This window comes from Lepisosteus oculatus, chromosome 14 (assembly GCF_040954835.1).
Source record: "Lepisosteus oculatus isolate fLepOcu1 chromosome 14, fLepOcu1.hap2, whole genome shotgun sequence".
Classification (NCBI taxonomy): Eukaryota; Metazoa; Chordata; class Actinopteri; order Semionotiformes; family Lepisosteidae; genus Lepisosteus; species Lepisosteus oculatus.
The window spans coordinates 28544708-28572028 of NC_090709.1; the positions used below are offsets into that span (position 1 = coordinate 28544708).

Genomic DNA, 27321 nt, shown 5'->3' on the forward strand with positions numbered 1-27321 from the left:
TTCCACCACCTCTGCAGCATCAGTTCAGAGCTGCAGACTCAGATTCCAGTCTTATTTTCACATCCTGCCCAGTCAGTAAGACCTGCGAGGAGGACATTGTGTTGTAAACTTATCTATAAATGTTGGTATGGGTGATAAATAAATTGATTAATTTATTGTAACTGACATGGTGGATTGAGATTTATTGAGCTTTAGGGCTCAATCGAATTGTAACCCTACAGTCCAGAAACCACTGCTCCAGTCTGGGCTGTGTCATATTGTAACCCTACAGTCCAGAGATCACTGGTCCATTCTGGATGGTGTAAGTTTGTAATCCTACAGTATAGAGACTGCTGGTCCAGTAAAGGCTGTGTTGTATTATGAGCTTATAGTGCAAAGATCACTGGTTCATTGTTCATTAACATCACACATAAAAAACATAATATTAATATATTATTAACTGATTTGTGTGTAACCAAGGACTGTTTTAATGTAACTGAATTGTGCCATTCATTCTCTCATTCATCTGGTCTGTGGGTGAAATGGAGCAGATTTTTAATGTCTAGCAAACTGCAGAGAACTGTGTTAACCTTTACATGTTAAAAGAACACAAAGGTACTCACGTTCAGCATATTCACAATGCTTATTTAAAAAAATGGGAGTAAAATATGTCAAAATGCCACAATTATTTCAATTCAGTTATTATTTGGAAAGTAACAAAACAAATACCTCATTCACAAATTCACATCCAGAACTCAATGGCAACATTGCACATTTCAACCTTCTCCTTGAGTCTTTCAATAATTGCATTATGGATCCGTTAATCCTGCTTTGACCTAAAGTCAAAATTAATTCTACATTTCCAGTGTTATGTCATTTGTGTCACCATCCTATTGCTTTCACTCTGCACACAAATTCAGCAGTAATTGTTGGAATCCATGCTGATATGATATGCTCCCAAAATTGGCAAACAACTGAAAAGGAAATGTTAGCAAGCATCTGTACAGAAAGTAGTGACTGACAGTAGTGAGAATGTAAACAGAGTACATACAGTATGAATTAATGAATGAAGTCAAGAGGCCTCTATTAGAGAGCATGTTGTATCTTGCTTTATAAGGATCTTCCTTGACTGAAATTTGGGGCATTGCGAAACCTGCAAATATACATCAGAGCATTTTTAACAAATAAATATATTTCATGAAGACAATTTCAATTAAACATGAGACAAAATCAATTTCAATAAATTATAAAACCTGCCAATTTTTCAAAATCGCAAGACATTCCAGGCCAGTAGTATTTGTCAAGATTCTGATTATACAGTTATGCTTTTGAGAGAACGATGCAAATCGCCATAATCGCTTCTATCAAACCAGCTAAATTCTAACTTGTAGTTTCCAGTAACGATTTTATTGTTCTCTTCGGTGTGGAGCCAGCAGTCAAACATTTATTTCTTCACCTTCTTGAATACTGTGCTAACATCCCCGTATGTGTAAAAATCAGACCAAAATGCACATTTTGATTTAAAAAAATTGAAATCTAATTAATACACCTTGAAGACGATAATTTCCGCTAGCAAAAAAAAATCTGTCTCTGTGGCGCAATAGGTTTGCCCGCGCTTGTCAGTTAACTGAAAGGTTGTGGTTTGAGCCCACCCAGGGATGTAAATTTTTTTTTAATATAGTGTTATAATTCCATATGATAATTGCTTACATTCACCTATGCCAATACTCATCGTTACTCACCCCTGATGTGGAGCGCACCCATTGGTGACACACTGCAAGTCCCACTGCAAATCAAATCGGGGCTGGAAGTGAGCAATTTCTTCACCAGGTTTGTGATGTAAGCCAAATTGTACAAGATTAGAGGGTAATGTAGCCAGATCACTGAGGCTAGCTCTTATGGACTGCAAAATTCAAACTTATTTGTAGTTATTAATAGAGAATAGGAAAGGTTGATTTTACAGAAACTATGTATGAAAAAGGTTTAGGGCGAACTTTATAATTCCTAAAATTGCCTTTTAACAAATGAACTTAAAACAATGGCTAAAAATCGCAAAGCTGGGGTTTGACAGAAGATGAGATGAGACGGAGACGGAGACGGGATTAGTGACACAGATGGACCAGGAGGGGGCAGCAGATTGCAGAGGCAGGGGTGTAAACCAGAGTGAATGAGCTGTGGATTTTGGAGTGAGCTCGAGGAAGGAGGCTTGGGTCTTGTTAATGTTGTTCGAAATGTTTGTTCTACAGTTGTTGACTGTGGCCTATGTTGGCTTTCTCTTCTTGGTAGAGATTCATCCAGGAGTACCAAGGAGCTTTCAAAAGCTTGGGGAAAAAGCTCGGCTCAGTAGATGGGGATATTTTTTTTTCCAAAGACCTTGATCACTTACAGGAAGACATGGTGAAGATGATCAAGGCATGTAGAGTGGCAATGGTCATACACTCTGCCTTAGTTTGCCTCCATCAGACGGACCCTCCACACTGAAGGAGCCAAAATGAGACCACACCAAGAGGCCAATAGCAATTTGGAAAACGATTTAGACTTTTATAGCCCAGCCAGAGCCAGTGTGCATGCAACAATATCCCAGACACTGCACAACTGGCCAGAAGGGGAAGATGACCATTCGGAAAAGGATTCAAATTCAGGACATGTTTAAAGGATTCAAATTAATTCCAAAGTTATGTGGAAAAATGGTTTTGGGGGCTGAAAATTGAATTATTTGCCAAAGTTTGAAAATTAATTATTTAGGCCAAAAAGTAAACAAAAAAGCCCAGTAGCCAAAGAAGGAATGTTAGTGTGTCAATCAGTGTATCACTCTGTAGTTTCTGTAGTTCTTCCGGTCAGTGTGTCAGGGAGTGTGTCAATCAGTAGAAATGCCAGTCAGTGTGTCAGGGAGTGTGTCAGTCAGGAGTTCTGCCAGTCAGTGTCAGTCAGTGTGTCAGTCACTGAGTGTGTCAGTCAGTGTGTACCAGTATATACCATTATATGCGATCATGTCATTGTCTTCCTGCCCAGAAAACAAAAGGCATTCCAGTTGCATCAAGGTCTGAGGGTGATTCTCTAGACTGATGTCAGGCACCCTGCCTGTCTCGCTCCTGTAAGCCTGATTGGTCCCAAGACTGCAGAGTGAATTTGGTGGAAGTCCAGGACCTAAGTGTTGACACGTGAACAGTGAAAAAGAATCATAAATTCTGCCGGAGTTGTGGGGAAATCATGCTCAGCAGCCTCTCTCGGAGTCTTGAAAAGGCCTACGGTCCTAGTAGGGTTGGGGATTTTACAGTGGGCAGTGGCAAATGAGTTCCAATTGTGCTGACATGGAACAGCCCAAAAGAGCAAATTTTGGGACTTTAACACATCTTTCTCCTATTTGCTAGAAAGGGTGCCCAACAGCTCAGATATTCAAGGAATGGACCACATCCAGGTTCCAGCTATCAAAGAAATGTAAATGAGGAGAATAAAACACAATCTGCAACCGACTCCTAGAAACAAATAAAAAGTCCAGAACCAGGAAAATAATCCAGGAAGTCAACAATTGAACAGAAACCAATAACAAAGTCAAGAAAAATGCCAAAGTCTAAAACCAGGTAAGGAATGCAGGGAGAAAAACGAAACACCAAGAGCATGGCACAACAAACATGTAGATCGGGTACAGACATCTGCTTAGTCTGTGGGTCTGCTGTGCAGCTGGAGTAGCAAAGGGAGATTGCAGTGCCCTCTGGTGGCGACATGATGGAACCATAACATTTAAGGGCATAATGAACGTCATCTTTGAAAGAATAAACGTCCAACCTGTAGAAGTATCAGGAATATTCAAGGAAAAGGGGAAACATAAAAGTAGAAATAATCTGAACATTTTGGCAAATAGAAAGAATTGTTAGTGTTTTTATTAGTTCACGGTATTTGGTAAGGGACTTGATGTTGAGATAAAAGCTGTGATGTTTGGGAAGGCAAGGACATATTGACCTGAATAACATTGACTCCTCAGTTATCAGTGAGGAGGAGAGCAGAGTAATGAAGCCAATTAATAGATGGGAATTATTAGGAGGCCATGGTTGGTAAGGGCCAATGGGAAATTTTGCCAGGACTCCAGGGTTACACCCTTACTCTTTTCGAGAGACGCCCTGGGGTTTTTAATGACCACAGAGAGTCAGGACCTCGATTTAATGTCTCACTGTCACTATACTTGGGCATTAGGACTCACATGGACTGCAGGTTGAGCACCCCCTGTTGGCCCCACTAACACCTCTTCCAGCAGCAACCTTTCCCCAACCTTTTCCCAGGTACTGACCAGGCTCACAACTGCTTAGCTTTAGTGGGTTGCCAGTGTGAGTAGCAGCATTGTTTATATTACAGGCGCCAAAAAGAAAAAGCATGAGGTGGAAGATGAGTGTGTGGGGCAGTGTGGATTGTCTCTGTCCTATCCAGATTAGGAATGAATGTGAAGAATAAAACATAATATTTTACTCTGTGATGGTTGTGGTCTTGGTGGATCAAGCACTTTCCTGTACTAGATATCTTACTCACAAAACCTGATGTATCTTTCTGTTTCTTTCTGGAAATGTTGCTCCAGTAATGGAACTTTTAGACTAGATATATGATGTAGGATGTCGGAGGTGATACAGATGCAGCCATTCAAAATGGGTGCGTTATTTTGCGGCATACCCCGGTGGGCGTGTCGCGGTATCACGCAGTGTCACGCAGTGTCACGTGGTTAATCGCGCGTCATTTGACGCTCTGCCGGAAACTATCCGGCGTCACCTTGTAAAACCGCCAGGGGGAGCTTAACCTCTCATGTACAGCATTTGAGCCTTTAATTTTGAACAGTGTATTACAGCATGTTAATCTTCAGTCATTAAAATGTTGGTATATTTTATGAAAGCAAGATTGCTCAGTTGGACAAAAGTACACAACCTACCTTTATCAGAAATATTTATGCATCAAAGCCTTTACCGAAGATATTACTAATAGTATTAATAATGGATGACTTTGGACAAGCTGTATACTCAAAGTATAATTTCTTTAGCACATTTGTACAAGCACTTGGAATCTGTCCAAGCCATACTTTGTCAGGCATTTTGTTTTACTTCAACGGGCATAAAAACTTCCTTGCTTTTAACAGGGCGTTTCATAATTTCTAACTACGAAAATGATTTAAAATGCGACACCTATCATTCAACTAGAGCTTAAAATATCACAAGGAAAAATACACACCAGTATTCCATTTCTCCCTAAACATTGTAAGCTTCGAAGTCTTTAACTAACGTGATACCGGAGTCAACAAGCATACTTTTAGAATTTGATTAAAAGGGAATATAATATGGAATCGCGTATCTCAAGAAATTAATAACGATATAATTATATTCATGTTGCAAAAGAACTGCAACGGACATAAAAACTCCCTTGCTTTTAACAGAGCGTTCCATAATTTCTAACTACGAAAATGCCAGGTGAAAGGATTTGTAAACATATTTTGTTAAAGCAAGTCAGTTTTTTCTGCAACACATAAAATACATTTTTCCAAGAAAGTTTAGCCTTTGTCACTAATGAAACCACTAAATAAAGACATAAATATAGAAATCTTAAGATTTGTTTTATTTAATGTTGGTAGCAGGATGAACTGTCAGAGTGTATATTTTGCTCGCAAAGTTGCTGCAAGATGTTAACAGTGAAAAAGGTATTTAGAAATGAGTTATTTCAAGATGAAAAAGAAAACATACACGAAACATGGTTTCATTACGACCAGAATCGGTCTTGAGATATTCTTAACTTGATTTACAGTATTTGAGAGGTATGTCTTAACACCGATACTACAGTGCTTAAGTACTGCTCACGTATATGTTTCTAGGTTTATATTATGCATTTCATACGGTCAAATTACTTTTGAGCAACTAATAAGAAGCGCGAAACGGTATGCATTTTACTTTCGTTTTGTGCTGGGACCCGTGGATTGATTAGAGATATCAAGTACATACAAGTCATTTTTTAAATGTTGTAGTTCGTCTAGAAAAAATGTTACGAGTACATCATCTATCAACAATCACACAGGTTCTGTTTCCATATTGCGGATTTTGGTTAGGTATTATCAAATCCAGTGGCGCTGTTAGTTTACTGAGTCCCATGTCACATGGTCTGTGATTGAAGCCAGTTAGACCGGTTTAATTCGTCACAGCCAGCACTCTTCAGGTGTGAGGGTCTTCTGCTCAGAATGAAACGCTAAAATGTTTGTGTATATTCTAATGGTAGTGGGGGCAGGGTGTGTGGGAACAGGTTTGGTTGAAATTGCATTAGAGATCTATGTTCTTCACACCTGAAACATTTTCTCTGAAAGCATTTTCTTCGCAGTTTAACCGATCTTGTTACAGCATGTTACAGTTTACTTTTATTAACCATATTAATTTTAAGTGCTTAATGTAAAATCTTGTAAAAATATATTTTCATTTCATTGTTCAAATATACATTAAGTCTGACTATCATATAATAAGTTAAATACAAAACTAAAGAAAAAATAGGGTTAAATATAATTCAAAATATTTTGCTAACAATGTTAACTGTTTATGAATAATAAAATGTATTAACTAAGGAGTAGGATGGCACAGTTGTTAGTATGTTTTTTGTTTTGTTTCTTTTTCATAAATACAACAGTAGTACCTGATGTCTCAGTGGCTTTCAAAATTAAATTATGCAATAAATAACCACATGTAAGACTCTGATGCTTAAAATGTTTAGGGAGAAAGTGGAATACTGGTGTGTATTTTTTCTTTAAACTACCAATACCAGCCATATACAGTCTGTAACGTAGGGATTTCTATACGTCTTTATTTAGTGTTTACATTAGTGACAAAGGCTAAACTTTTAGCTTCAGTAACGTGTACATATCTCCCCTTTTTATAAAACGACATGGTTGAAAACTGTTCCAGAGCCACTGTTGTTTCATCAGTGAAAAGTACATCATGAAATGCCTCTCCCTGTTCAATCCACTGGAAAAAAGAAAAGGAGCATAAAGCTTCTGATGGTCATAAACGATATTCATTTAGGAGCAGCATCAGAGGTATGTTTTTAACTGCACTGCATTGGAGAGAATACCATAGTGTGTTTTTTTTTTACTCCCTGGCGGAAACTGGCTTCCAGAAGAATCAGTATGGCTCAGAGATTAAATAAAACTTCACTCGCACCAAACAAATGTATATTTCTAAATATCACAACATGATCGAATTTAAGTCATTTTAATAACAATGAATAGTCACCTATGCGTTACAATATAAACATTTATATTGATTTAAATCGCGTTTAAATCACCTTTATTTAAAACCCATAAATAAAGCTGATACTGTTTAGACTTCCAATTATTTAAAACTGTATTAAAGCAGCACGATACACAATGCAACGTAAATCGCTATCTTTGTCTTCTGTGTAATAATGTTCACCTCTCTGTCCAGCAAATTTACAGGTTAAAAACAATACTGTTAGGCTGGGAAAACGATTTTTTTTAAGAAATACAAAATGAGATATAATGATATGTTCCGGCTTAGACATTAACGAAGAGCATAACGCGTGTACTGCATACACTGCAAGTACAACCCCCCTCTCTGCAGGAGTGCTGGCTGCGACGAATTGAACCGGTCTCACGGGTATTTTCAAAGTAGGAGGCGAGATTTCCAGCGAAAGACACTCCCCCCCCCCCTCAAAAACCCAGTAAGTACAGTACTTACTAGTTAAAGGCTAGGCTCCCGACTACGGCGAAAGGAACCCTTCTTTCATTAGAATACAATGAACATATTTTAGCCCTGAATGAATAAATAGCAAACATGGTTTACATAAAAGACATTTTTCCAAGAAAGTTTAGCCTTTGTCACTAATGAAACCACTAAATAAAGACATAAATATAAAAATCTTAAGATTTTTAAAATGCATGACTTTGCTAAAATTTATTTGAAAATAAAAACAATTACAACCGCCAGGGGAGAGAGAGAACAGGGGAGGGATGTTGGTTTTGCATAAGGGGCGGGGCTATGGAAATTAGGTCTGTTTGGGAATGTGTAGTTACATGTTCTGGCTGTTTGTGAATTATCGTTGTTGAGTATGGAGTGTTGAGGTATTGATTTTGTGTAATGCTTTATGTTGAAAATTGAGGTGGATTTTGTTTATGATAAACAGGATAAACTGGGATGGGAGGAAGGTTTGGTTTTGCATAAGGGGCGGGATTATGATAATTGGAGGACTTTGCGAGAGTAAAATGGTTTGATATATTTGATTTTGTATTGTGGTTGTTATCTATGTTTTTGGTTGGTATTATGTTTATATGGTTGTTTTTGTTGGTTGGTTGTTATTATGGTTATTAATAATACGATCTATAGTTGAAATCTGAGCCTAAATAAAAAGAAAAAGCAAGTGATTAGGTTTATGAGCAATCTAATTACTTATTCGTTTAAAACGCTATATAAAATAAAGTTTATTATTAATTTGCTGCACACAGCGGTGAATATTATTATGCATAAGACAAAGATAACGATCCTGATCAGTTTAGAAATCTGTGTACGCTGTAAGGTTTTTACTTCTTAAACTTTTAAAATACACGTTTTGAATAGAAAGAAATCCTCTTCCTGTTACAGTATGTATAGCAAACCAGCACGTCTTTTTTCTCCAATCAGAGGGGTGTCAGATGGTGTCAGCCAATCACCATTCTGCGTTGGGTAGCAACGGGTGACTGTTCTCAGGCGGAAGATGTAAACAGCTTAATGTTCGTGTTAAATAATTTTTTAAATTCAATTAAACGGGCACAGTTAAGACATTAAATATACATATACATACTGTATACAGTACAGTTTGCATACAGTAATATGTTTATGTTACGCGATTAAAAAATAAATAAATAAAACTGGAAGGTCCAGCACCAACTGGATTCGAGCACACACCCTGCCCGTTGGCAGGCACGCACCTAGACCAGTAGGCTACAAGACAGCTCGCATGAGCAAGCAGGCGAAACAGCCCTACACAGCCCTGCCGCAGTACACGGATATAATCATACCGTTATTAAATTCTTGAAATACGCGATTCCATATTATATTCCCTTTTAATCAAATTCTAAAAGTATGCTTGTTGACTCCGGTATCACGTTAGTTAAAGACTTCGAAGCTTACAATGTTTAGGGAGAAATGGAATACCGGTGTGTATTTTTAGTACCAAGACCAGCTATATACTGTATGTTTATGTTCCAAAATTAATATCGTTTATGGCTTTCACACGCGTTACAGTATGCTCCTATTCTTTTTATGCTCAGCTACTAAGATTTCCCTTCAGTGGTAAAATTCAATATCTACAACGGGCACAGCAAAGACGTTTTTACTGTAAGTCTTTCTACGACAGACCAACGGACCACGAGTGCCCCTGTCGGTCAACCAATCACTTACTGCGGTGCCACGCGTCATCTTGCGTCATACTGAGCGACGTCACCTGCGGTACGTGTCTGTGACGCGCACTTTGAATGGCTGCATCTGTATGTTAGCAGTCAAGAAGAACCTGTTGTGGTAATAGCTCTGTACAGACTGGTAATTGGCTGACAGACCTGGGACATGATAATATACAGGAATTCAGGCAGAGAGTCTTTGTCTATTTTAACAGAGCAGTGGTTTGCTATTGTGAAGACTGAGTCTGTCCAGAGACTATTATATCCACTGAGACAGTAAAGCTCTTCGGTATCAGATGAATGTTCGACTAACAACGCTATAAAAACAATGCAGTGTCGACCATGAAGATGTCTGAACAGCCGAAATGTTGTTTCTGTTTCTCTCCCGTTCATTTGAGGGATCAACATGCTGTAAACGAGTCACATGTTCGCGGTGCTCCGGGATTTCTGTACGTCGGCTTGTTCAATGTGCTTTCCCCCGGTTGCCATGACGACAGGAGTCCAGCAGCCACGGAGCCCGTGAATCGTGTTTGCAGTGACACCGCGCTCTCGCGTTTGATAAAGTTATTTTAGACACTTCCCACCCTTTTCTGAATACAACAAATACGCAAACAAACACACAATTAAAATTAGGAAAAGCCACTGACAGGACAAACCGTGATAAGTAAAACATACTGATCACAGAACACGTACAGTAACTAAAAGGCTAAAACCGACGCGAGACCGTGTTTACCCTACTCGGGTAAATTACATTCACTGACTAAAACACAGCGAGTTCGGGGTTCCCAGTCCTGGACCCTGGGTCACCTGGCTCTAGGTTAGCTGTGTCCTAGACTGATGGTTCAAGCTGTCTGTTTCACAGGCGACAGGTGCGTCTGTGTGAACCTGCGCCACCGGGGTAAAGTTAGCTTGAAGTTCGAAAACGATTTTGGCACGCCTGTAGCGCTTTCACGAAATCTCTTAGAGTTACAAAAACACTTGCTTTGTGTATAAAATACATTGTGGATGATTTCTCAGCCTTTACTTTTTCGGTTTTATGACATTTTTTTGACCAAGCACGAATATTCTTTTGTCCATATCTCCGCAATGGAAGCACAGAACGCCTTCAAACCAAAAGCATTTTAAAGACCACGACTTGTGGATATTTCCACACCCTTTACATCAAACTATCAGTGAGCTAATTATCTTTTTTTAAACCTCCGGTTTTTCATCGATGCGTAATTACGCACTAACTGGAACCCGGGGGACCGCTGTGTGCACACGTTCACAACGCGAGAAATACTGTTCAATACGGCTTCATGCGAAAAACCCGTATATGACCATAGGAAGCAGAACAGCGCAGTCTCCCATTACCCAGACTGTAAGCACGGGAATAAAGCTTTGTTTGATTTCTGAAACCCTTCCTTTACATCCTGTTTTCATTCAGGTAAGGGTCAACTATATTCACAATACTACTGACAGCAGGAAGATTAAAATATTCTTTTCTCAGCAGCTTATTAAAAACAGCTCCCATGATGTTCAAACCGACGTTTTACACAGAACACTGACACAGCTTTGTGTTCTGAATCTCTTTTTCTCGTGCTTTTATTTAATGTGGCACAATGCAGTGGGATAGGGGTATTCTGTTCACAAACCAATACCATTTAAACCACAGCACCCACAATGCTGCAAGTGTTTTGCACACTAAGCAGGTCCTCTGACTTTTCCCAGCTTTGTTTTGGGTTGTGGAACCTTTCTTTATATTTTTTAGGATTTTCTGAAGATAACACTACAAGTAATACACTGGGATAGGTGGGTCGTCTTCATGGCTCAATAGCATTTCAAATACAGCACCCACACTGCTGTACCCAAGTGTTTTACACACCAGACAGGCCCCCGAACCTCGTACAACCTTGCTGTGGCTGTGGCCCCTTTCTTTAATTTTTTATGATTTTCTGAAGATTACACTACAGCTAATACACTGGGATAGGTGGGTCGTCTTCATGGCTCAATAGCATTTCAAATACAGCACCCACACTGCTGTACCCAAGTGTTTTACACACCAGACAGGCCCCCGAACCTCGTACAACCTTGCTGTGGCTGTGGCCCCTTTCTTTAATTTTTTATGATTTTCTGAAGATTACACTACAGCTAATACACTGGGATAGGTGGGTCGTCTTCATGGCTCAATAGCATTTCAAATACAGCACCCACACTGCTGTACCCAAGTGTTTTACACACCAGACAGGCCCCCGAACCTCGTACAACCTTGCTGTGGCTGTGACCTCTTTCTTTAATTTTTTATGATTTTCTGAAGATTACAGTACAGCTAATACACTGGGATAGGTGGGTCGTCTTCATGGCTCAATAGCATTTCAAATACAGCAGCCACACTGCTGTACCCAAGTGTTTTACACACCAGACAGGCCCCCGAACCTCGTACAACCTTGCTGTGGCTGTGGCCCCTTTCTTTAATTTTTTATGATTTTCTGAAGATTACACTACAGCTAATACACTGGGATAGGTGGGTCGTCTTCATGGCTCAATAGCATTTCAAATACAGCACCCACACTGCTGTACCCAAGTGTTTTACACACCAGACAGGCCCCCGAACCTCGTTCAACCTTGCTGTGGCTGTGGCCCCTTTCTTTATTTTGTAATGATTTTCTGAAGATAACACTACAGGTAATATAGTGCCATAGGTGGGTTGACTTCATGGCTCAATGGCATTTCAAATACAACAGCCACACTGCTGAAACCAAGTGTTTTACACACCACACAGGTCCCTTAACCTTATACAACCTTTCTGTGGTTGTGGCCCCTTTGTTTATTTTTTTAATAAGAATTTTAGTTTTCAATATGGCACCATTAGACAGGCGGTACATGGGGATTGGGGGGTGCTATTCATGAGTCAATAGCTCTTCAAGCACAACAGCCACAGTGCTGCAACCAGGTGTTTTACACCAGACATTTCCCCTAACCTTATACAACCTCGCTTTGAGTTGTGGAACATTTCTTTATTTTTTAATGTTTTTTTTTACTGTAATCAAGTGTTGTGCTCACTAGGCAGGCCTCCTGACCTTTCACAGTCATGCTTTGTTGTGTGCAACTTTAATTATCTTTTTAGGATTTTTTGAACATGGCAACTTCCACCGAGACGGGTGGGGGGTGTGGGGGTGCTCTTCAATAGCTTTTTCATCTATTCATGTGTATTAGCTGTAGTGTAATCTTCAGAAAATCATAAAAAATTAAAGAAAGGGGCCACAGCCACAGCAAGGTTGTACGCGCTACAGGCGTGCCAAAATCGTTTTCGAACTTCGAGCTAACTTTACCCCGGTCCTGCGCCCAGGTGTGTCGCCTGCTGTCACTCAGAGCTGTCTGTCCCGCGCGCACAGGTCAGAAATAACCCAGCCAAGGAGTATTAGTGCTTTATCAACAAACTGTAATAACTTTTATTTTATACAGTATCTTTCCTGGGGCCTCTCATGATATCAGTTTGTATATAATTTCCCTATGTCGTTTTTTTTTTACCAGTAAAAACAGTATCTGCGATACACACAAGCAAATACACGGGCTTTCTGAGCACCGCCTGCGTGTAAAACGAGTCTGACAGGTTACCGAAACCGAAAGTACTTGAGTGTTACGAAACACTGGCGTCCTCACCTGCACGATCACCTTCGCTTTGGTGTCTTAAGGGCTCTTTTTCTTTTTTAAGAGCTCGAATCAAACAGAGCAGGGGCATGATGATGCTGTTCGCGGCTCTGGTGGTTTTGGGTCTTCCAGGCTGGGTCGCTGGAGGTGAGTCCTGCTGGTGCTTTTCCAGATGCACGAGTAGTAAACTCGTGATAAGGGTTCGCTATGTTTTTTTATGTTTATGTATCGCTAAAGCTATACTTTAATCATTATTTTATTGTCGTCACTTAGTTTGCATCTGTACATTTCGGTTACAGCCTTGGGGGTCATTAATTATGATAATTATGATACGCTTTCCGTAAACAACAACAAAAACATAATTTCCTCTTCACGTCTCAATTCCATAGATTTAACGTACAGACAGGCCTGTTGTCATGAATGAGTGATTTCTAGCAATTTGTGTCTTGCCAGACTCACCTAGCTGGGTAATTTCATAAAGGTCCAAGGAAAGTGTGCTCATATTTGGACCAAAAGTGTCTACAGCGCTGAAAATTGACAGACCTGAAAAGCTGGGAGAGGCAGTGACAAAAAGGCTTTATTTATATACATGAACTGATTTATGTTAAATCAGCTGATTTGGAATGAAAAAAATGCAAACAAACCATCTCTCCAGGACCACTGTTAATATAATTTTATATTATATTATATAATACATTATATTATACATAATAGAATGTATTATATTACATATAATACTGAATACACACCTGAAGAAGGCTCCACGGCCAAAACGTTGTGTTCTCTTTCTTCTTTTTTTTCCAGCATGGAATAAACCTATTACTTGTTCCTTTGCAATATAATATAATGTTGAGTGTGTCTGTATTAACCTCTCTTAATGCAGTGTAATGTCCAGTCAGTGTGTCTGTATTAACCCCTCTCTCTCAGTGCAGTGTTAATGTACTGGAGTGTCCAGTCAGTGTGTCTGTATGAACCCCTCTCTCTCTCAGTGCAGTGTTCATGTACTGGAGTGTCCAGTCAGTGTGTCTGTATTATCCCCTCTCTCTCGGTGCAGTGTTACTGTACTGAAGTGTACATACTGTGCAGTAAGTATTTACATACCATTTCTTTTTTTTCCAGAGAGACATATTTTGGTAGACTCATATATGGTTGAACTTGGTTCGGAACAGAATGGGAAATTCCAGGGCTTAGTCTCTCTGGATGGGGAGCCCTTGATGGAGTACAGCAGTGGTATGAAGCGTGTCATGTTCAAGCAGGACTGGCTGAAGCAGGTCGCAGTAGATTCTGCAAACCAATGCATTCTGGAGGAGCTTTTCTTCTTTGAAATAATGAAAGAGCTAAAAAACGTAACTGGTGGTGAGAGGAAAAACCTAAATTTTTGTCACAAATATGTGATATTTTGTCCTCACATGTATAGAACTCTTTGTTGACACATAATGTTGATTGCCTGTGAATTGTGTATGTTATTTCTCTGGTGGTCTCTCAGATGTTGAAGAGAGGTAACAGTGAAGCTCATTCTTGTCCGTCTCTCAGGGGTTCATGTCCTGCAGAGGTTTGTGGGCTGCTCAAAGGATGAGAAAGGGAGGGTGGAATCATTCGACTGGATCGGGTACGATGGTCGAGTTCGACAGCTTCAACACCCAGTGGGAGGGTCTCTCTCCCATCCACCAGTCTCTCAAGATGCACATGGACCGCAACACAGACTACAACAGAGAGAACAGAGATTATCTGAAATACATCTGTCCCGAGCTCATGGACAGCTGCCTGAAGGTCAGGGGACATCACTCAGGTGAGTGTGTGAAAGGAAATTGTGAAAAAATATGGGCCAGGACTTAGGTGTGCATAAATGTGCCAGCAGCCATATCACCCTGCAACTCACAACTAACAACCCACTGAAGCTCAGCAGGCATGTGTAGCGGCAAGGCTTATTAAAATACAGGAATTAAGTGTTGCTGTGCTTTCCCAAATGAGGCCCCATCTCTCTCTTCATCTCTGTGGTGCAGCCACAGAGAAACTATTCATGCAGGCTGATTTAAATATGTTTTCTTTTGATAAGGGACAGCTCCCAAAGGGGATGCACTTAGCTAAGCCTGGCTATCATGATCAATGGTCATCCATTGGCGCTTATCTGTCTAGGGAGTGCCAGATGGACATCTGGACTGCATTCCTAGGTGTCAGGAGTAAGTGACTCATATCTCACCTTGATCAACCAATCAGGGACTGGTAGGGCTGAGTAACCCACGAGGGTCTCTGATGCCCATGGAACTTTCAGCCAATGAACGAGCTGAAGTTCCTCCAGGTAAAAACAGCAACACAGAGGGCCTGAGAGACTATTTCGGACAATTCTAAAGGGAATTCCAGGGCAGGACGGCCCAGGAGCAGAAGGCTCCCAAGGGCAGGACATTCTCGCAGCGCGCCTCCTGACCATCCTGAGACTCAGCCCGGACAACCACGGAACGGCCAGTGTGTCCGAGTGCCATAACTTTCCTTTGTTCTAAGAGTCGAGAGCGGAGGTTGCCACGAGTAACCAAAGGATCCACCCGAGGTTAGCACCAGCAGCAAGCCTCGTGAACAGGTTGGAACTGTGGACAGCTGAATCACTATTCAGAACTAGCGCTTCATCAGGAACGAACCGGTCCACTTCCTGACCTGCTGGGACCCACAGTTAACTTTTCTCCTGTGCACAAACTTCACTAGTTAAAGCCAACACTAACTAGCCGGTCTTCAGAGAGCAGCGCAGAGCATCAGCAGCGCACTGTCGCAAGCCGCACAGCACAGCCTGGCACGGAGCCAGAGAGTGTGGATTGGACAGCAACAAGCCTGCAGCTGTTTCTTTGTGCCCGCAGGAGATCTGAATCCCCAGAGATTGGATGAGTATTCAACTTCACTGCATTACAGCTTGAGAATTCAATTGTTATCCCAACCAGTTGATATCAATTTAATTCCTAAGAGTTATGTACTTGTTTTGAGTATCTAGTGTAGAAGTTGTGACCAAGTTCATTTACGAAACGGTCTAAATGAATGTTGTATACCAAACGTATGTCCTCTTGATATGTGTAACTCTTCGTGATTGAATGAATATATATCTTTTGTATTCTGGTAACCCTCATGATAAGATCTGTTAGGTTTACATGCATACTGTATGTATTAATAAATGTATTCTTGTGTATTAGTACCTGTGTGTGTGCGTTGTTTGAGTTATACCGCATGGTTGGATTCTAAAGCCATTAAAAGAATAATTTTGTGATTTACTGCTACAATTAATAATTGTCCTAGTAAATGCCCAAACCCCTACAGAACTGGTGCCTTGTGAGAGCCACTACACATGAGACTGGCCAGTACCTGGATAGGAGACCTCCTGGGAAAGTTAAGGTTGCTGCTGGAAGAGGTGTTAGGGGGGACAGTAGGAGACGCTAACCCGATGGTCATTGTGGGCCCTAATGCCCCAATATAGTGATGGTTGTGAAAAGGCGCCGTCCTTCAGATGAGATTTAAAACCAAGGTCCTGACACTCTTTTGTCATACAAAATCCCAGGGCATCTCTTGAAAAGAGTAGGGGTTTTAGTAGGGGTAAAAGTAGGGGTACCCTGGTTTCCTGGCCAAAAAAATGTCCCATTGGCCTTTATCCATCATGGCCTCCTAAAACTCCACATTTATGAACTGGCTTCATCACTCTGTTCTCCTCCCCACTGACAGCTGGTGTGAGGGGAGTGTTCTGGCACACTATGGCTGCCTTTGCATTGTCCAGGTGGGGGCTACACTTTGGTGGTGGTGTGGAGGGGAGTCCCCATTACTTGTAAAGTGCTATGAGTGAAGTGTCCAGAAAAGTGAGACGTAAGCATAATTATAGAGGGAGTGTGCTTTGGGTCTAGAGTTTTGAGGAGCCTCTAACCTCTTGACCCTGTCTGTTTAAAAAATTGTAGTTTCCTCTGTGCAGGAAGAGAACTTCAAGTCCCAAGATACCTTGGGGGGGAAACAGCCTGCTCATTTTTTTCAGAGCTGTGAGGAATTATCCGCCTTCTCTCTGGCTCCGAAGGTGGTGGCTTACAAGTCGGGGCCTTTTGTTTGAAGAGAACCTGAGAGACAGTCTAGCTTTTGGTGATGGTTTATTTTAGACTCTAGAGAGAACAAAGTGAGTAATACTGAAGAAGTTGCTCATATTATTCCTCCTAAAAATAGGGAGCTGTGTTTTATTTTTGGTTGGTTTTACATATGGTTTTGTAAAGCTCTCAAGGCTGAAGTACTTTACTGACCCTGCTCTGGTAATACAATGTTAAGATCCTTGTTGGTTGTGACCCAGCGAACTCTGAAATTATTCCAGAATAAACAGATAAGAAGCATGTTTGTGTTCAGTCAGTGTGTCTGTATTAAAACCTCTCTTTAAGTGTAGTTTTAATGTACTGGAGTGTCCAGTCAAAGTCTGTATTAACCCCCCTCTCTCTCTCAGTGCAGTGTTAATGTACTGGAGTGTCCAGTCAGTGTGTCTGTATTAACCCCCTCTCTCTCAGTGCAGTGTTAATGTACTGGAGTGTCCAGGCAGTGGGTCTCATTAATCCATGTCTTTCAGTCTCTCCTCAGGTGTTTGTCTCTGCCAAGCAAACGGGATTCTTTCAGACTCTCTATCTCTCCTGTCTGGTCACTGGTTTCTACCCTGGAGACATAGTGGTCAGTCTGTCCAGGAATGGAGAGAACGAGACAGAGGAGGTGCAGTCTAGTGGGATCAGACCCAACGGTAACGCCACCTTCCAGCTGAGGAAGAGTGTGGAGATCAGAGCCAGTGAGAGAGAGGAGTACAGATGTACTGTTATTCACCGTGGCTCCAACTACAATGTTACATTGACATGGGGTACATCACTGGAACTCTTCAGATTATATTGTACTAATTCTACACTGAAGCTCTCCAGTCTCCTGTGCTATAGACATTGACACACTGTATAACTCTGTGCTGTGTGTGTTGTCAGGTGGATCCGAGTCCCAAGATCCCAGAGTTGCCATCAGTGTAGCTGCAACTGCAGTTTGCTTGGTACTTCTTGCAACAGGAGTGGTTTGCATTCTTCTCTGGAAGAGGAAGATGGGTAAGAGTTCATTGCCAGTTTACACATAGCAAGTACTGCACTGTCTCTTCACATTACAGTATCTGTCACTCATACTGCCAGTGCTGTCTCTCTGTATTCTGGATGTGTAGTTCAGTATTATAGAATGGTCTAGGGTCACACATGAGAAGTGCCTCTCTGTATGACAGTGATATTGGACTGTATTAATATAGTACACAAATATGAATTTAGAGATTCAAAGTTAAAAAACTCCTGGTGACTGTGTTGTCTGCAGACTAAATAACATGACTTACTGCTTCATTCCCAGGGAGAGAGATGCTGAGTAAAAAAGTCTCAGTCCCCTCAGTGGACAGTGGAGACTCAGGTGAGACTCTGCTGAAAGGGGGAGGGTGATGGGAAGGGTCTGTGGGAGCGGTGACGGCCAGTGTGTGTCTGTATTTGTTGGTGGTCAGGAGCAGGTGGCTGTGGGAGCAACGATGTTCAGTGTGTGTTGGTTGTTGGTGGTGGTCAGTAGTCGGTGGCTGTGGGAGCAGTGATGGTCAGTGTGTCTGTTGTTGTTGTTGGTCAGTAGTCAGTGTCTGTGGGAGCAGTGATGGCCAGTGTGTCTGTTGTTGTTGTTCGGTAGTCAGAGTGTGTAAGCAATGATGGCCAGTGTGTGTCTGTTATTGTTCAGTAGTCAGTGTGTGTGGGATCGGTGATGGCCGGTGTGTCTGTTGTTGTTGGTCAGTAGTCGATGGCTGTGGGAGTGGTGATGGCCAGTGTGTCTGTTGTTGTTGGTCAGTATTCGATGGCTGTGGGAGTGGTGATGGACAGTGTGTCTGTTGTTGGTGGTCAGTAGTCGATGGCTGTGGGAGCAGTGATGGTCATTGTGTCTGTTGTTGTTGTTGGTCAGTAGTCAGTGTTTGTGGGAGCAGTGATGGCCAGTGTGTCTGTTGTTGTTGGTCAGTAGTCAGTGGCTGTGGGAGCAGTGATGGCCGGTGTGTGTCTGTCATTGTTCAGTAGTCAGTGTGTGTGGGATCGGTGATGGCCAGTGTGTCTGTTGTTGTTGTTCAGTAGTCAGTGGCTGTGGGAGCAGTGATGGCCAGTGTGTGTCTGTTATTGTTGGTCAGTAGTCGGTGGCTGTGGGAGCAGTGATGGTCAATGTGTCTGTTGTTGTTGGTCAGTAGTCAATGACTGTGGGAGCAGTGATGGCCGGTGTGTCTGTTGTTGGTGGTCAGTAGTTGATGGCTGTGGGAGCAGTGATGGTCAGTGTGTCTGTTGTTGTTGGTCAGTAGTCAGTGTCTGTGGGAGTGGTGATGGCCAGTGTGTCTGTTGTTGTTGTTGTTGGTCAGTAGTCAGTGTCTGTGGGAGTGGTGATGGCCAGTGTGTCTGTTGTTGTTGTTTAGTAGTCTGTGGCTGTGGGAGCAGTGATGGTCAGTGTGTCTGTTGTTGGTGGTCAGTAGTCTGTGGCTGTGGGAGCACTGATGGTCAGTGTGTCTGTTGTTGGTGATCAGTAGTCGATGGCTGTGGGAGCAGTGATGGTCAGTGTGTCTGTTCTTGTTGGTCAGTAGTCAGTGGCTGTGGGAGTGGTGATGGTCAGTGTGTCTGTTGTTGTTGGTCAGTAGTCAGTGTGTGTGTAAGCAGTGATGGCCAGTGTGTGTCTGTTATTGTTCAGTAGTCAGTGGCTGTGGGAGCAGTGATGGCCAGTGTGTCTGTTGTTGGTGGTGGTCAGTAGTCAGTGGCTGTGGGAGCAGTGATGGCCAGTGTGTCTGTTGTTGGTGGTATCAGTGATGGTCAGTGTGTCTGTTGCTGGTGGTGGTCAGTAGTCAGTGGCTGTGGGAGCAACGATGTTCAGTGTGTGTTGGTTGTTGGTGGTGGTCAGTAGTCGGTGGCTGTGGGAGCAGTGATGGTCAGTGTGTCTGTTGTTGTTGTTGGTCAGTAGTCAGTGTCTGTGGGAGCAGTGATGGCCAGTGTGTCTGTTGTTGTTGTTCGGTAGTCAGAGTGTGTAAGCAATGATGGCCAGTGTGTGTCTGTTATTGTTCAGTAGTCAGTGTGTGTGGGATCGGTGATGGCCGGTGTGTCTGTTGTTGTTGGTCAGTAGTCGATGGCTGTGGGAGTGGTGATGGCCAGTGTGTCTGTTGTTGTTGGTCAGTATTCGATGGCTGTGGGAGTGGTGATGGACAGTGTGTCTGTTGTTGGTGGTCAGTAGTCGATGGCTGTGGGAGCAGTGATGGTCATTGTGTCTGTTGTTGTTGTTGGTCAGTAGTCAGTGTTTGTGGGAGCAGTGATGGCCAGTGTGTCTGTTGTTGTTGGTCAGTAGTCAGTGGCTGTGGGAGCAGTGATGGCCGGTGTGTGTCTGTCATTGTTCAGTAGTCAGTGTGTGTGGGATCGGTGATGGCCAGTGTGTCTGTTGTTGTTGTTCAGTAGTCAGTGGCTGTGGGAGCAGTGATGGCCAGTGTGTGTCTGTTATTGTTGGTCAGTAGTCGGTGGCTGTGGGAGCAGTGATGGTCAATGTGTCTGTTGTTGTTGGTCAGTAGTCAATGACTGTGGGAGCAGTGATGGCCGGTGTGTCTGTTGTTGGTGGTCAGTAGTTGATGGCTGTGGGAGCAGTGATGGTCAGTGTGTCTGTTGTTGTTGGTCAGTAGTCAGTGTCTGTGGGAGTGGTGATGGCCAGTGTGTCTGTTGTTGTTGTTGTTGGTCAGTAGTCAGTGTCTGTGGGAGTGGTGATGGCCAGTGTGTCTGTTGTTGTTGTTTAGTAGTCTGTGGCTGTGGGAGCAGTGATGGTCAGTGTGTCTGTTGTTGGTGGTCAGTAGTCTGTGGCTGTGGGAGCACTGATGGTCAGTGTGTCTGTTGTTGGTGATCAGTAGTCGATGGCTGTGGGAGCAGTGATGGTCAGTGTGTCTGTTCTTGTTGGTCAGTAGTCAGTGGCTGTGGGAGTGGTGATGGTCAGTGTGTCTGTTGTTGTTGGTCAGTAGTCAGTGTGTGTGTAAGCAGTGATGGCCAGTGTGTGTCTGTTATTGTTCAGTAGTCAGTGGCTGTGGGAGCAGTGATGGCCAGTGTGTCTGTTGTTGGTGGTGGTCAGTAGTCAGTGGCTGTGGGAGCAGTGATGGCCAGTGTGTCTGTTGTTGGTGGTATCAGTGATGGTCAGTGTGTCTGTTGCTGGTGGTGGTCAGTAGTCAGTGGCTGTGGGAGCAGTGATGGTCAGTGTGTCCGTTGTTGTTGGTCATTAGTCAGTGGCTGTGGGAGCGGTGATGGTCAGTGTGTCTGTTATGTTGGTCAGTAGTCAGTGTGTGTGTAAGCAGGGATGGCCAGTTTGTGTCTGTTATTGTTCAGTAGTCAGTGGCTGTGGAAGTGGTGATGGCCATTGTGTCTATTGTTCTTGGTCAATAGTCAGTGTCTGTGGGAACAGTGATGGCCATTGTGTCTATTGTTGCTGGTCAGTAGTCAGTGGCTGTGGGAGTGGTGATGGTCAGTGAGTCTGTTGTTGTTGGTCAGTAATCAGTGGCTGTGGGAGCAGTGATGGCCAGTGTGTCTGTTGTTGTTGGTCAGTAGTCAGTGTCTGTGGGAGTGGTGATGGTCATTGTGTCTGTTGTTGTTGGTCAGTAGTCAGTGGCTGTGGGAGCATTGATGGCCAGTGTGTCTGTTGTTGTTGGTCAGTAGTCAGTGGCTGTGGGAGCAGTGATGGCCATTGTGTCTATCGTTGCTGGTCAGTAGTCAGTGTCTGTGGGAGTGGTGATGGCCGGTGTGTCTGTTGTTGTTAGTCAGTAGTCAGCGGCTGTGGGAGCAGTGATGGTCAGTGTGTCTGTTGTTGTTGGTCAGTGGTCAGTGGCTGTGGGATCAGTGATGGTCAGTGTGTCTGGTGTTGTTGGTCAGTAGTCAGTGGCTGTGGGAGCAGTGATGGTCAGTGTGTCTGTTGTTGTTGGTCAGTAGTCAGTGTCTGTGGGAGTGGTGATGGCCAGTGTGTCTGTTGTTGTTGGTCAGTAGTCAGTGGCTGTGGGAGCAGTGATGGCCATTGTGTCTATTGTTGCTGGTCAGTAGTCAGTGTCTGTGGGAGTGGTGATGGCCGGTGTGTCTGTTGTTGTTAGTCAGTAGTCAGCGGCTGTGGGAGCAGTGATGGCCAGTGTGTCTGTTGTTGTTGTTGGTCAATAGTCAGTGTCTGTGGGAGCAGTGATGGCCAGTGCGTCTGTTGTTGTTGGTCAGTAGTCGATGGCTGTGGGAGCAGTGATGGTCAGTGTGTCTGTTGTTGTTGGTCAGTAGTCAGCGGCTGTGGGAGCAGTGATGGCCAGTGTGTCTGTTGTTGTTGTTGGTCAGTAGTCAGTGGCTGTGGGAGTGGTGATGGTCAGTGTGTCTGTTGTTGTTGGTCAGTAGTCAGTGGCTGTGGGAGCAGTGATGGCCAGTGTGTCTGTTGTTGTTGGTCAGTAGTCAGTGGCTGTGGGAGCAGTGATGGTCATTGTGTCTGTTGTTGTTGGTCAGTAGTCGATGGCTGTGGGAGCGGTGATGGTCAGTGTGTCTGTTGTTGTTGTTCAGTAGTCGGTGGCTGTGGGAGTGGTGATGGTCATTGTGTCTGTTGTTGTTGTTCAGTAGTCGGTGGCTGTGGGAGTGGTGATGGTCATTGTGTCTGTTGTTGTTATTGGTCAGTAGTCAGTGTCTGTGGGAGCGGTGATGGTCAGTGTGTCTGTTGTTGTTGGTCAGTAGTCAGTGGCTGTGGGAGCAGTGATGGCCAGTGTGTCTGTTGTTGTTGGTCAGTAGTCAGTGGCTGTGGGAGTGGTGATGGCCAGTGTGTCTGTTGTTGTTGTTCAGTAGTCGGTGGCTGTGGGAGTGGTGATGGTCATTGTGTCTGTTGTTGTTATTGGTCAGTAGTCAGTGTCTGTGGGAGCGGTGATGGTCAGTGTGTCTGTTGTTGTTGGTCAGTAGTCAGTGGCTGTGGGAGCAGTGATGGCCAGTGTGTCTGTTGTTGTTGGTCAGTAGTCAGTGGCTGTGGGAGCAGTGATGGTCAGTGTGTCTGTTGTTGTTGGTCAGTAGTCAGTGTCTGTGGGAGTGGTGATGGTCAGTGTGTCTGTTGTTGGTCAGTAGTCAGTGGCTGTGGGAGCATTGATGGCCAGTGTGTCTGTTGTTGTTGGTCAGTAGTCAGTGGCTCTGGGAGCAGTGATGGCCATTGTGTCTATCGTTGCTGGTCAATAGTCAGTGTCTGTGGGAACAGTGATGGCCATTGTGTCTATTGTTGCTGGTCAGTAGTCAGTGGCTGTGGGAGTGGTGATGGTCAGTGAGTCTGTTGTTGTTGGTCAGTAGTCAGTGGCTGTGGGAGTGGTGATGGTCAGTGAGTCTGTTGTTGTTGGTCAGTAGTCAGTGGCTGTGGGAGCAGTGATGGCCAGTGTGTCTGTTGTTGTTGGTCAGTAGTCAGTGTCTGTGGGAGTGGTGATGGTCATTGTTTCTGTTGTTGTTGGTCAGTAGTCAGTGGCTGTGGGAGCATTGATGGCCAGTGTGTCTGTTGTTGTTGGTCAGTAGTCAGTGGCTGTGGGAGCAGTGATGGCCATTGTGTCTATCGTTGCTGGTCAGTAGTCAGTGTCTGTGGGAGTGGTGATGGCCGGTGTGTCTGTTGTTGTTAGTCAGTAGTAAGCGGCTGTGGGAGCAGTGATGGTCAGTGTGTCTGTTGTTGTTGGTCAGTGGTCAGTGGCTGTGGGATCAGTGATGGTCAGTGTGTCTGTTGTTGTTGGTCAGTAGTCAGTGGCTGTGGGAGCAGTGATGGTCAGTGTGTCTGTTGTTGTTGGTCAGTAGTCAGTGTCTGTGGGAGTGGTGATGGCCAGTGTGTCTGTTGTTGTTGGTCAGTAGTCAGTGGCTGTGGGAGCAGTGATGGCCATTGTGTCTATTGTTGCTGGTCAGTAGTCAGTGTCTGTGGGAGTGGTGATGGCCGGTGTGTCTGTTGTTGTTAGTCAGTAGTCAGCGGCTGTGATAGCAGTGATGGCCAGTGTGTCTGTTGTTGTTGTTGGTCAATAGTCAGTGTCTGTGGGAGCAGTGATGGCCAGTGCGTCTGTTGTTGTTGGTCAGTAGTCGATGGCTGTGGGAGCAGTGATGGTCAGTGTGTCTGTTGTTGTTGGTCAGTAGTCAGCGGCTGTGGGAGCAGTGATGGCCAGTGTGTCTGTTGTTGTTGTTGGTCAGTAGTCAGTGGCTGTGGGAGTGGTGATGGTCAGTGTGTCTGTTGTTGTTGGTCAGTAGTCAGTGGCTGTGGGAGCAGTGATGGCCAGTGTGTCTGTTGTTGTTGGTCAGTAGTCAGTGGCTGTGGGAGCAGTGATGGTCATTGTGTCTGTTGTTGTTGGTCAGTAGTCGATGGCTGTGGGAGCGGTGATGGTCAGTGTGTCTGTTGTTGTTGTTCAGTAGTCGGTGGCTGTGGGAGTGGTGATGGTCATTGTGTCTGTTGTTGTTATTGGTCAGTAGTCAGTGTCTGTGGGAGTGGTGATGGCCAGTGTGTCTGTTGTTGTTGTTGGTCAGTAGTCGTGGCTGTGGGAGTGGTGATGGCCAGTGTGTCTGTTGTTGTTGTTCAGTAGTCGGTGGCTGTGGGAGTGGTGATGGTCATTGTGTCTGTTGTTGTTATTGGTCAGTAGTCAGTGTCTGTTGGAGCGGTGATGGTCAGTGTGTCTGTTGTTGTTGGTCAGTAGTCAGTGGCTGTGGGAGCAGTGATGGCCAGTGTGTCTGTTGTTGTTGGTCAGTAGTCAGTGGCTGTGGGAGCAGTGATGGTCAGTGTGTCTGTTGTTGTTGGTCAGTAGTCAGTGTCTGTGGGAGTGGTGATGGTCAGTGTGTCTGTTGTTGGTCAGTAGTCAGTGGCTGTGGGAGCATTGATGGCCAGTGTGTCTGTTGTTGTTGGTCAGTAGTCAGTGGCTGTGGGAGCAGTGATGGCCATTGTGTCTATCGTTGCTGGTCAATAGTCAGTGTCTGTGGGAACAGTGATGGCCATTGTGTCTATTGTTGCTGGTCAGTAGTCAGTGGCTGTGGGAGTGGTGATGGTCAGTGAGTCTGTTGTTGTTGGTCAGTAGTCAGTGGCTGTGGGAGTGGTGATGGTCAGTGAGTCTGTTGTTGTTGGTCAGTAGTCAGTGGCTGTGGGAGCAGTGATGGCCAGTGTGTCTGTTGTTGTTGGTCAGTAGTCAGTGTCTGTGGGAGTGGTGATGGTCATTGTTTCTGTTGTTGTTGGTCAGTAGTCAGTGGCTGTGGGAGCATTGATGGCCAGTGTGTCTGTTGTTGTTGGTCAGTAGTCAGTGGCTGTGGGAGCAGTGATGGCCATTGTGTCTATCGTTGCTGGTCAGTAGTCAGTGTCTGTGGGAGTGGTGATGGCCGGTGTGTCTGTTGTTGTTAGTCAGTAGTAAGCGGCTGTGGGAGCAGTGATGGTCAGTGTGTCTGTTGTTGTTGGTCAGTGGTCAGTGGCTGTGGGATCAGTGATGGTCAGTGTGTCTGGTTTTGTTGGTCAGTAGTCAGTGGCTGTGGGAGCAGTGATGGTCAGTGTGTCTGTTGTTGTTGGTCAGTAGTCAGTGTCTGTGGGAGTGGTGATGGCCAGTGTGTCTGTTGTTGTTGGTCAGTAGTCAGTGGCTGTGGGAGCAGTGATGGCCATTGTGTCTATTGTTGCTGGTCAGTAGTCAGTGTCTGTGGGAGTGGTGATGGCCGGTGTGTCTGTTGTTGTTAGTCAGTAGTCAGCGGCTGTGATAGCAGTGATGGCCAGTGTGTCTGTTGTTGTTGTTGGTCAATAGTCAGTGTCTGTGGGAGCAGTGATGGCCAGTGCGTCTGTTGTTGTTGGTCAGTAGTCGATGGCTGTGGGAGCAGTGATGGTCAGTGTGTCTGATGTTGTTGGTCAGTAGTCAGCGGCTGTGGGAGCAGTGATGGCCAGTGTGTCTGTTGTTGTTGTTGGTCAGTAGTCAGTGGCTGTGGGAGTGGTGATGGTCAGTGTGTCTGTTGTTGTTGGTCAGTAGTCAGTGGCTGTGGGAGCAGTGATGGCCAGTGTGTCTGTTGTTGTTGGTCAGTAGTCAGTGGCTGTGGGAGCAGTGATGGTCATTGTGTCTGTTGTTGTTGGTCAGTAGTCGATGGCTGTGGGAGCGGTGATGGTCAGTGTGTCTGTTGTTGTTGTTCAGTAGTCGGTGGCTGTGGGAGTGGTGATGGTCATTGTGTCTGTTGTTGTTGTTCAGTAGTCGGTGGCTGTGGGAGTGGTGATGGTCATTGTGTCTGTTGTTGTTATTGGTCAGTAGTCAGTGTCTGTGGGAGCGGTGATGGTCAGTGTGTCTGTTGTTGTTGGTCAGTAGTCAGTGGCTGTGGGAGCAGTGATGGCCAGTGTGTCTGTTGTTGTTGTTGGTCAGTAGTCAGTGGCTGTGGGAGTGGTGATGGTCAGTGTGTCTGTTGTTGTTGGTCAGTAGTCAGTGGCTGTGGGAGCAGTGATGGCCAGTGTGTCTGTTGTTGTTGGTCAGTAGTCAGTGGCTGTGGGAGCAGTGATGGTCATTGTGTCTGTTGTTGTTGGTCAGTAGTCGATGGCTGTGGGAGCGGTGATGGTCAGTGTGTCTGTTGTTGTTGTTCAGTAGTCGGTGGCTGTGGGAGTGGTGATGGTCATTGTGTCTGTTGTTGTTATTGGTCAGTAGTCAGTGTCTGTGGGAGTGGTGATGGCCAGTGTGTCTGTTGTTGTTGTTGGTCAGTAGTCGTGGCTGTGGGAGTGGTGATGGCCAGTGTGTCTGTTGTTGTTGTTCAGTAGTCGGTGGCTGTGGGAGTGGTGATGGTCATTGTGTCTGTTGTTGTTATTGGTCAGTAGTCAGTGTCTGTGGGAGCGGTGATGGTCAGTGTGTCTGTTGTTGTTGGTCAGTAGTCAGTGGCTGTGGGAGCAGTGATGGCCAGTGTGTCTGTTGTTGTTGGTCAGTAGTCAGTGGCTGTGGGAGCAGTGATGGTCAGTGTGTCTGTTGTTGTTGGTCAGTAGTCAGTGTCTGTGGGAGTGGTGATGGTCAGTGTGTCTGTTGTTGGTCAGTAGTCAGTGGCTGTGGGAGCATTGATGGCCAGTGTGTCTGTTGTTGTTGGTCAGTAGTCAGTGGCTTTGGGAGCAGTGATGGTCAGTGTGTCTGTTGTTGTTATTGGTCAGTAGTCAGTGTCTGTGGGAGTGGTGATGGTCAGTGTGTCTGTTGTTGTTGGTCAGTAGCAGTAGTCAGTGGCTGTGGGGGTGGTGATGGTCAGTGTGTCTGTTATTGTTGGTCAGTAGTCAGTGGCTGTGGGAGCTGTGATGGTCAGTGTGTCTGTTGTTGTTGGTCCGTAGTCAGTGTGTGT

The 27321-nt window shown here is 44.4% G+C and overlaps 1 protein-coding gene and 1 long non-coding RNA gene across 2 annotated transcripts in view; both read left to right on the forward strand.

Annotated features, from left to right (window-relative positions):
* The window catches only part of LOC107076200 (antigen WC1.1-like), a 455354-nt gene that overhangs the window by 382941 nt on the left and 45092 nt on the right, over positions 1 to 27321 (forward strand). The gene's annotated exons all lie outside the window — the stretch shown is intronic.
* On the forward strand, positions 17319 to 18541 carry LOC138243032 (uncharacterized). The gene is made up of 3 exons (XR_011191893.1): positions 17319 to 17855; positions 17971 to 18084; positions 18371 to 18541. It is a non-coding gene; the product is annotated as an uncharacterized lncRNA (long non-coding RNA).